This window comes from Hermetia illucens, chromosome 6 (genome assembly GCF_905115235.1).
Source record: "Hermetia illucens chromosome 6, iHerIll2.2.curated.20191125, whole genome shotgun sequence".
In the NCBI taxonomy this organism is placed as follows: domain Eukaryota; kingdom Metazoa; phylum Arthropoda; class Insecta; order Diptera; family Stratiomyidae; genus Hermetia; species Hermetia illucens.
In genome coordinates this window covers 42,878,319-42,889,036 of record NC_051854.1, presented here as the reverse complement: position 1 = coordinate 42,889,036, position 10,718 = coordinate 42,878,319, and positions in this window count along the sequence as shown.

Sequence of the window (10,718 nt, the reverse complement as noted above, 5' to 3'; positions counted from 1 at the left end):
CCCTTTTTGGCACGCCATCCAAACCTGAAACTCTCTTATATCCTATTCTAGCGCAGATCTCCAGCAGCTCGTCACTGGTGACTGGGGATATTGTCTTCACATTCGGTGGTCACTGGAAATTGTAAGTGTCGTCCTCTTGCTGAGGGAATAAACGCTGGATAATTCCTTCTTTGCTCCGTTGGAGGGCGAGCATAAGAGTTTTGCGGACTTCCTTATAGGCGCGCTCTTTTTGTCCTTGACCGATTCTGCCTACCGCCCTCTGAGCCACTCTTCTGGCTCGGTGACAGACTGAGCGAAGGCTGACCAGTTCAGTATTCCACTAGCAGTTTGATCTTCTACTGGGGAATGAGCACCTTCCAGGCTTCGCCGCGTCACACGCTTTGGCGATGAACATCTCTTTCCGTAAAGGTGCCTGTTGTATTAGGTTGGTCTAGCTACACCTCTATGAAGGTTTGCTCAACCAGAGCTTTACCAGACCAGCCTGACGTCTTTCTCGGCTTTGGGGATGGTGGTTTTCTACCCGGTGATTCCACCCATAGCCCAAAGAAGATTGCCTGTGATTGTTGTAGGTGTAGTTCTTGCTCACGCACCAGGACATACTACGCGCCAGTGCATGGCTGACAAAGGTTACGGCTGCAGCCTCTTACATTTGTCTCTCTGGTGCCCCACTGGACTACGACCCTTAGCGTCGAGAATAAGATTGTCAAGCATTTCCTCGAATTCGGACAGTGTCAGACTTGGTGGGGCATAACAACTGTACACATATACCCTGTTTATCATATTTTCGCCCGCACAAAGCCCCTGGCTGTTTGACCGCCAGTACGGCTTGTCGATCGCATGTCCATGTCGCTGATCCACCAGTTGAATCTGTAACCCATACGCCACCGTGACGGTTTCTGTAGGGTCCGGTAATGATGGCAATTTCTACCTCGGGTTCGTAGGTAGTCTGCTGGAGTAAATCCTAAGCGACCTTGCAATGATTTATTTATTTTATTTGAATAAACTTCATTTTTTCATTGAAGTCAGCGCCTTCCTAAATTCCGGACATTTAGCACTTCCGGCAATTTACCGGTAATAATCTGCACATGGACTCCTCGCAAATTCCTCTAACTTGAACTGTTCCATGAAAGTAGTACAAAATTTCTCCTTTGGATGTCACTTCATCGAGATCCTTGCACTGTATATAGACCTCATGTTTTTGAGTCCCTACTGTGACATTGTCTCCACGTGAGTTCTTAACTTGAGTTTGGAAGCCATAAATTTTTTCCAAGCTGGATTTTTTCAGCTCAAACATTAGGTCACCCGTCTGACTCATTTGAATTTCGCGGACATTTCCGTCTAGATTTTTAGGTAAAGGTCACCTTTGACCTTTCCCAATATCTCCGCGTAAGACAAATTTCCGTTCCTGGAAATCATAATTGCTTCTGGGAGAATTCGCACACTTGCCATTTTCTTCGCCTCTTTATTGGTTAACTTTGGGCATGCGCTGTTTTCAGTCCCCTTAGATTTTGTCGATTCGATTGCTGGACCTCGCACTTGGGGGACCTGCTTTCTTTCTTCGGTGCTTTTAGTTCTGTTTTTCGAAACTATTTGTATGCCCTTTTTCCTTTTAGGCGCCTGCTGATTTCCCAGACCTCACACATCTTTTTCCCGCCCACTCTTGTTTGGTGGCAGGTTAATTGCAATACGGTTGGGTGTCATTTGGGTCACCTGTGACACCGTTGCGATAGCGGATTTCGACTTGTCATTGAAGAGCACTCTAATATAATAGCTTTCACCATATTGCCTAGTACATTTCTTAATTTATGTGATTCGGAGGCTAGACGACAGTCGGTATATCATGGACATCAACGGCAGACAGGCATCGTGTCAACAAGTTTGCCAGCAGCAGGTTATGCTGGTGCTGACACCCTTTGAGAGCAGCAAAAGGACAACTGCAAGCCGTCGCGTGTGGTCCATTTCGATCTGCAAAAGCCGAATGTTAGAGGTGTCCAACCAGATGATACTTCAGATTAGGCAACTTTCAGAGCGGGAGTGGCACCCCTGGCGAACGGCACACACTTGTCAACAGATGTGCAGCGAACTTCACATCGCGCGAGCAAGCAAATGTTGCCGTGTGTCATCTTCTAGCTCGAGCATTTCTTCTTCTCATTTCGTCAGTCGTCCTGAGCGGACGTCCCGCTCACATTCTCGTAGTCCGAGCTGGCCAATGTCCAAAAATCACACTCACAGATATTTACAATAAATTGTACTCTTTAGAAAACGTTTTTCTTTTTTTTACGCGCATGAGGCTCATGGAGGACCTGGCGTCTAGTGAAACATCATTCGCACATGTCAAAGGACATTTATACAAATCTACTAAACTACTAAATCGCACTACGGCTAGTAAGATGGTGTTTTCATTTCACATACTATATTCGAGTGAGGTATTATAAGACGTCACCTTGGTATTGAGTTCACCCATCACGATTACAGTATTATTTTTAGGAAGCCTATCCTGAATTCACTTCCGGCAGCCTGCTGAGATTGCAAGAGCACAACCTCACAAGGGACAAGGGGTGTTTTCTTTAGTTCTACCGTTTTGCTTTGCTTAACCCCTGAATGTTTGACCTGTAATTGGAGCAAGAGTGTATCCTGCGAACCTTTGACACCGTCGGTCGTCAAGGAGCAAATACATTCTTCAGAATCCAGCTATGAACCGTGAATGGGAACAAAAGTCATAGTCGAAAAATGAATTGGGGTGAACCACTTCTGAAATATAATAAAATTCGAGATTTGGAGTTTGAGAGCCTACAAATCACTTAGAAGATACTTCCAAGATATGATCTTCTTTGCGAATAGATATCACATACTGTTGTTTTTAATATCCTTGCCTGAAATCTTGTAATGGATACCAGGGAGAATTGAGCAGCTTCCAACTTCCACAATAACTGACTGACTGAATAAGGTATCGAACAATTCACTAATGGGATTTCCATTCACATGGTATCTTTTCACGGAATATTCCAAAATAGAGTAGATTAATTTGACTGCATTATACATTCATAGCCATACTTAGACATAGTCAGTTGTCTAAAATTGGGAGCATTCCTGCATTCCTGAAATAACTCTTTGTTAAGCTTCGGATTTTCCGTGAAATTCAGAATTTATGCAGATGTGAATTACATTTGTTACAATAGATACTCTCAGAGAGCTCAGAAGCTCTGCAAAGAGGATTAACTACCAACATTGGTAGTAACTACCAATGATGGATATCATTTGGTTTGGTAGTTCCATTCTGTCAATAAGATGGTTTGGAATGTGAGCCAGTAAGAGAAGTTGGGGATTTGAGTTTCAGGAAAGGATATGTGTACGTATATATATATATATGTATATATTCTGAGTATGATCAATAAAGGACTGGTATCAGTTAGTTTTCGTTTCGCTGTCGGGTCGGACATTATCCTTTAGTGATCAAAAGGTTTGAAAACTATTTAGAATGCTTAGATACACGAGAATATGGGTATTAAGTATTGAAAGATTGAGATGGAAATTTTGAAAAGATACTAGTGTTAGGAAGGCGCTAATGCGCTGGGTTGCACCGGCATGTAAGATTGATGCATACCAAAACCGCCCCATTCACTCCTCCCGTTAAAATATCTACGTGACCTCTCGTCAACTACTACTTCAGAAGAAGAACTCTGTATCAGACCAGCACGTTCCTCAAAAGAGGGACGAAGGCGGGTACGGTTTCGTACCAGGAAAGAGACAACTCATCAGACGCTGCCTCACGCCTAACCTGGGAGCATCGTGACGGCTAACAGGTACTACACGCTCCCTTTTATAATTCACACAACACAACAAGACTGCGAATTATTTTCAACGTAAATCCACCAACAATTCAGACTAAAGCTTAGCCGAGCTAGATAGTTTTTATTTAGGGATTGAGGAGTCCTAAGTCGGCATCTACTTGATGTCGGACCTCTGCTCTGGTACGAAACCGTAACCGTCTTCGTTCCTTTTTTTTATTTTTGAATTTTCGGTGTTAAACCCAATAAGAACAGTCCGTGGACAATAAAGAGTGGGAGTCAGTTGCTCTCCATTTGGTTCGGTCCGACATTAAGTGGATGCGGACTTAGAATTCCTCAATCCCTTAAAAAAAGCACATCCATGTTAGGCCTCCACTTTGTTCATGTCAATAGTCCTGACTCCAGGCTCCAATCGGCGCCAGCTGCTGAAGCTAAAGTCTTGCCCACGGGTAAGGACCTGTCCACGGACAGCAAATAGCCTTTGGGAAAACTGCCTTCGGGCAAACCGCCTCAGAGCAAACTGCTTTCCGGCAAAAACCCTCCGGGTAAACCGCCTTCGGCCAAATCACACGCCAAGGTTGAGGGCGAATGATCGTTCGTGGCAGCTCCGGCTAAGGGGACACCGAAGTGGCAGGGGTCCTCGGACATCCCAACTCATCGACACAAAAGGCAGCAAATAGGGTTCGGCCGGCAACGGCTAGGGTTCCATTTGCAGCCAAGGCAATCGAAGCCAACGGATGAGTCTTGTATGACGACTCTAACCCATCCGGTTACGATATTGAGCAGTGTGAACAGCTTAGGAGGAAACTCCTCCCAGCTGTAAGGACCGCATCTTCGCAAGACATTACGCTTTGCTTTAAGTCGGTAGGTGTACGCCGTAAAATATTACGGCTAAACTTTGCCGACGAAGGCACGAATGAGTGGTTCAGGCAGTACTGCTCCTCCCTCAACGACGTGTGGGAGGATAAGCGACTAACACTGGAAAGGGTCTCTGAGCTGCCATCATTCAAAAAGTGTTTCCTCTGGCTTTCAAAAGAAGAGCGGAATGGTGGTGTGGTTCTGGAACAACTTGGTGTGCAGAACAATCTCTTCACTTTCGCTTGGATGCTGGTAGGCAGCAAAACAGGAGAGAGAGCCGATAGGAAGGGAACTTTTCCCACTATCGGTGTTCCCGAGCCCGATGTTAAGAAAGTTCCGGAAAAATCGGGCTGCTGGCTCTGCTACGGGCTAGGAACCATAACGTTACAAGTGTCGGCTCCTAAAACCATTGAAGGAGGCGTACAGCCCCCGGAATTTTCATCTGAAGCGTAGATGTGGTGCCACATTTCCCAAATAAATTTGCAGCATTGTAAAGCGGCGGCTGCACTTATTAGCCGTCGGATCAATAACTGCTAAGCGAGCCATAAAAAGCCAAAAGGGAGATAAAAAGATTTTATACTGCTCTCAAGGTTTCCCCTATGACGCAGAAGACGTTCCCAGTGGAACATTCATCACAGCTATCCAATATCCCAAAAGTAGAGGCATGGGGATAATAGCAGAATGTGATGTCAACGCTCACCACATATGCTGGGGAAGTTCCAACATCAATGCAAAAGGATCGGCACTGCTGGCGTATTTAGTAGAAACCGATTTACAGACCCTTAATTTGGGTAATGAACCCACTTTCTTCAACGTGGTCAGGCGAGAAATCATCGACATTACGGGGCATCCCCTGGCATTGTGGCTCTGGTCGGAGAGTGGAGAATATCAAACGATATCACACTCTCAGATCACAGACGCATTGATTTCTCAATGGGCATGGACCCACCTCCTACCACTCCATTTCAGAAAATTGGGCGCCCGAGTCACGATCCTGCGAAGTGCATCAAATCCATTGCTGGAATTGGGAAGACAACCCAGGTGATCGCAAGTAGCATGAGAGAAGTTTTCGAAGAAAGCTGTCCACTCAAGAGGTCAAAAAAGGATAAAATACTATGGTGGAACTCGGATTTGACAAAACCGAGGAGAACGATAAGGATGCTCCTCAATCGTGCTCTGAAGTGTGATTCAGGTACTAGCTATAAAGAGGAAGAGAAGGCTGTAAAGAAGAGCATAATATTGCCTAAACGATAATCATGGAGATGCTTTTGCGAAGAGATTAACTCAAAGCTGAAGTGGATTCTGGTTAAAGAACGTAGCCAGAATCTGGGTTGTTTACGTTTACAGAACGGTAGGTACACAGAAAGCGATGAAGAAACGGCAAACCATTTGCTTGAAGTGCACTTCCCAGGCAGCATCCAAAATCTAATCTCCGGTTGCCAGAAGTCTATTGAAGCAGGGTGTCTTAGGGGCTACCACAGGAGGGTTCTATCTCCGCTGTTGTTACTCCTGGTAATGGATACCTTGCTGTGGCTCCTGGGGGACGAAAAGTCTTCGCGAAGTCTTCAGAAATTCCTTTGCCTAAGTATTAGTGGAGGAATGAATACTACGCCGACTGCGGAACTTGAAGCTATCCTAACTATTACCCCCATTTACCTGGAGGTGAAACGGAAAGCAGCCAATGACGCACATGGACCCGATACCATTGGGGCGTGGAAAGGCGGACGATCACACAATCATGCGTCTATCTGGAAATTCCTTGACCTACCGATCATATGGTCGAATCACCAAAAGAGAAGATTGGTCAATAAATGGCCATGAGTCTTTTCAGATTACAGACTTTATAATCTTCACCGGGTCAGTCATGGAGGCCGGATCGGATGCAGGCGTGTTCTCCGGGAATCCGATTATGGAATTGCCCCGACCCCTCCGAAAAATGACAACCATATTCTAGGCGGAGATATATGCCATTTCATTGGCAGCAGAAGAATGTCTGCAACAAAAATGGAGGGTCGCACCATTTGAATCTGTTTCGACAGTCGGGTTGTATTATCAGCACTAAACAACGACATATCAAGCCAGTTGGTGCGGAGTTGTCAGCAGGTGTTGTCATCACGTGCTGCTGGTAATGAGGAGGCTGACAGACTGGCTCGCCGAGGATCTGGATCCACAATGGTGGGACCAGCAGCAGCTTTTGGACTCCGGCCATCCACTGCCAAGTCTACTCTGAAGGGTGAAATTGCAAGGATTCATGCAGCCGAGTGGAGAAATTTGAACTTTTGCCGGCAGGCGAAAATCCTTGTGAAAGAACCTGGGGTTGCTAGGGCAGCATTTTTATTGTTCCTCAAGAAGTGAGCCATGAAAACCCTAGTAGGAACTTTAACTGGTCACTGCTCCTTACAGTGCCATATGGAAAATATTGGGGTGGTGATTTCGGCTATGTGTTGCCAATGTGAGGAGGAGGGAGAGACGGCCCTGCACTTTTTATGCAGCTGCCCGACCTCCTCAGATGTTAGACGAAGACACCTTGGTAAGATTTTCTTCAAAGAAGAATCTGCACACTCTCTGCCTCTGGGGAATGTTCTCAGATTGTCTAAAGCCTGCGAACGCCATAGGCGGGAAGCCATTGAATAGGCGATTTACGGGGATAATACAATGGCCCTAACAATGTTCTGAGTGCTCGGAGCTGCGGCTCTCTACAGTAAACTAAAATTAACTAGGTCCATATTCATGGCATTCCTCAACCTCGTTGTCCTTTCTCGTAAAGATAGTACAGATCCCGCATAAGTTTGTAGTTAATCCACAATGTTCAATTAATATTAACAACTAACTAAACTCAGTGTGCTGTTTTATTTAAACCAAAAGAAACAGACTCAGAACAGATTCTACCAGAGCAACACAAGACTGATGCCCGACCTCATGTCAGGCCGCCAGATGTGCCGACGGTAGTTCAGTGCATCGGAGGAGGCGTCTAGACTGCCGGTGATGCAATCGGTGGCTTCATATCACTCCACCCCTAAACCACGTGGATTCAGCGGAGGAACCCAGGACGTGATCCCGCCAATGGTGTTACTGGGCGAACCTGACGCAACGCGGACGCCTTTTTGGAGGATCACCTGGTTTGGCGGTAGTTTTCGGTCTCGACATTTGGATCCGCCTGGGACGTCGAGCTCGAAGGAGTGCTTCATTGCTCCAGGACTTTAACGTGGGCTTCATATTGTAGATGCAGCGCTTTCCGAAGAGCGCCCACCCTAATGAAGACCTGCGAGCATGTCTTAAGATCCCTGGAGGTGTCGTCCTCGGGCGAAGTGCGTCGGGAAGGTTGAGTCGGCCACAGTTTCGAAATCACGTCCCAGAGCAGACCATGCTCGAGTCGCTTAAACCTGCTCTGATATCTAGCACAGAGTCGACGGTGAGCCGCAGATTCTCCCGGTACACCATCTCCGCGGAGCTGGCCATTAACTCCTCTTGATAGGCTGTGCGAAGGCCGTGGAGGACGAAAAACGAGGACCGCGACCATAACGGATCTTCGTGAGCCATTAAGGTGGCCTTCAGCGTTCAGTGCCACCATTCCAGCATCTCATTGGTCTGCAGATGATATGCAGTGGCCCTGTGGCGTTTGAAACCCAGGAGTTTGCCTAACTATGAAAAAAGAGTAGACTCAAACTGCATACCCTGGTTAGTGATGATTACGGCTGGTACACGAAACCGCGGGGTTCATTGTCGACAGAGAGCTTCTGCGCATGATTGTGCTTAGTGTCCGTCAGAGGTATTGCTTCAGGCCACCGCGTAAACCTGTCAATGATTATTAGATAATACTTGTAACCGTGGGAGTCTCACAAAAGGCCGATGACGTGGAGGTAGATGGAAGCGCTTGCTCGACCGAGGGAATACGCCTACTTCATTTTTTACGTGCTTGTTAATCTTACGCTTCTGGCGCGCGATGTACTGTCTGGCCTAGAAGTTTACATTTTTGTTCGTGGCCGCCCGGAAGTATACTTTTGTGACTAACCGGTGCATCGCTCTGATCCCTGGGTACCTAAGATCGTTTACTAGGTGGAAAAAATTCCTTGCGAAAATTCGCCGGAATAAACGCCCTAGGTCCCTTATCTGGAGTCTCCCAGAGCAAGTAGGAGTTTGAGCCGAAGACAGAAAACTCCATGTATTTGAAGTTTGTCCCCAGGATCCTAAGTTCAACTTTGGCTTTCAGCCTCTCGGCGATTGGCGTGTGTTTGACCGCGGGGGGCTGTGATCTCCAAGATTCGTATTGAAGCGTTTGTAACTATGTTGTCCTTTCCAGACACGCATTGAATGTCCGAAGTAAACTGACTAATGAAGCTCAGTTGCCGGAGTCGGCAAGGAGACGCTTTTTCGGGTATTTGCTAAAGCGCGAAAGTAAGGGGCTTGTGGTCCGTGAACACAGTGAATGCCCTGCCCTCAAGGGAGAAACGAAAGTATTTAATGGAGAGGTATGCATCGAGTAAGCGTTGCAGTTACGTTGAGGTGGGTTGAGTTTTCTCGAAAAGAATCGCCACGGTTATCAGGTTTGGTCCACCCGTTGGTCAGGACCGACACCTACCGCTGTGTCTGAAGCATCAACGAACAGGGCTAAGATTACATCTGGTCGAAAATTGTCAGTAATGCAGCATCAATATGCTGTTGTTTGACAGTTTCAAACGCCTGGACGGCCTCAGTAGACCACGTGGGAGTTTTTGTTTGGAGTCCAGATAAGTGAGCGTTGAGGATCCTTGGGTAGGAAACGACAACAGAAGTTTAACATACCCAAGAACCTTCGTAGATCCTTCAACGTGGTTGGCACGGGAAAGTTTTTGATCCGTTCAATGTTGCCTGGGTCTGGTTGAGTTCCGTCAAGGGTGATCATGTGGCAGAGAATTTTCACCTGCTTCTGTAGAAATTTGCATTTTTTAACGATTAGAATAAGCCCGGCCTAAAGGAGACGATGAAAAATTATCCAAATGCTCAGATTCGGAAGAAGAGGCGACAAACACATCATCCGTGTACACAAAAGAAAAGTTTAAGTTTCGTAGGACAGAGTGGATGAATCTCAGGCAAACATTTGCGCTGCGTTGCACAAGCCAAATGTCACCCTGGTGAACTCGAAGAGTGCGAAAGGGGTGCAAATAACCGTTTTTGGTATGTCTTTCGAAGCTACAGGGACGTGTCACCAACATCTTGGCCAGATCCAAGGTGGTGAAAATACGGAAGTCTGTCAATGAATGCAGAAAATCATGGATGATTGGATTATGGTATCGGTCGGGAATTGTCTGAGCGTTCAGATGCCTATAATCTCCGCGTGGCCATCATTCACCGTTTTACTTAAGGAACAAATGAAGTGGAGAGGACCAACAACTGTCAGCAGATTCCTTGTTTCATGAAATTTTCCAACTCCCTGTTCGCAACAGCAAGCTTTTGTGGTGAAAGACGACGCACTATTGAGAAGATTGGAGAGCCGGTGGTAGTAATATGGTGCTGCACATGGTGCATCACGGGCTTAGAGGAATTATTTTTGGTGGGGATATTGCGGAACTTTCGGAGGAGTGCGCGAATGCGATGCTCGGCAACGCCCTCGAAAATTATTCAGAGGGTGTTGTCTCCGCAGGTACAAATCTTCACTGACGTCTGTAACGAGATTGCAGGGTCTATCAGGATCCTATTCTACATCTCAACCAGCAGCCCATAGTGATACAGGAAGTCAGCGCCTAATATGGGGATGCTGATGTCCGCTAAAATGAAACGCCACGAAAACGTTTGGCGGAGTTCGAGGCGTGGCCGCCAAACGCAAGTTTTGCGGAATAAGGCTGTTCGGACGGGGGACAGAGAGAACCGACACCTCGACGCCCATGTCGACTATGAACCGACGTATGTTTAGGGGTCAAAGATTGTAAGGCGACGTGGTACTGCGATTAGAGTAGCCGTCGCCGAGACACCGAGTGGATCTAGATTTTTGTTGAGCCAAAAGTACAACCCGTGGCACATTTAGTCGTATTTCCGATGCTACCAACAAACCGTCGAGGCCAATGAGCGTCACGGCGAACCAATATCCGAATACCC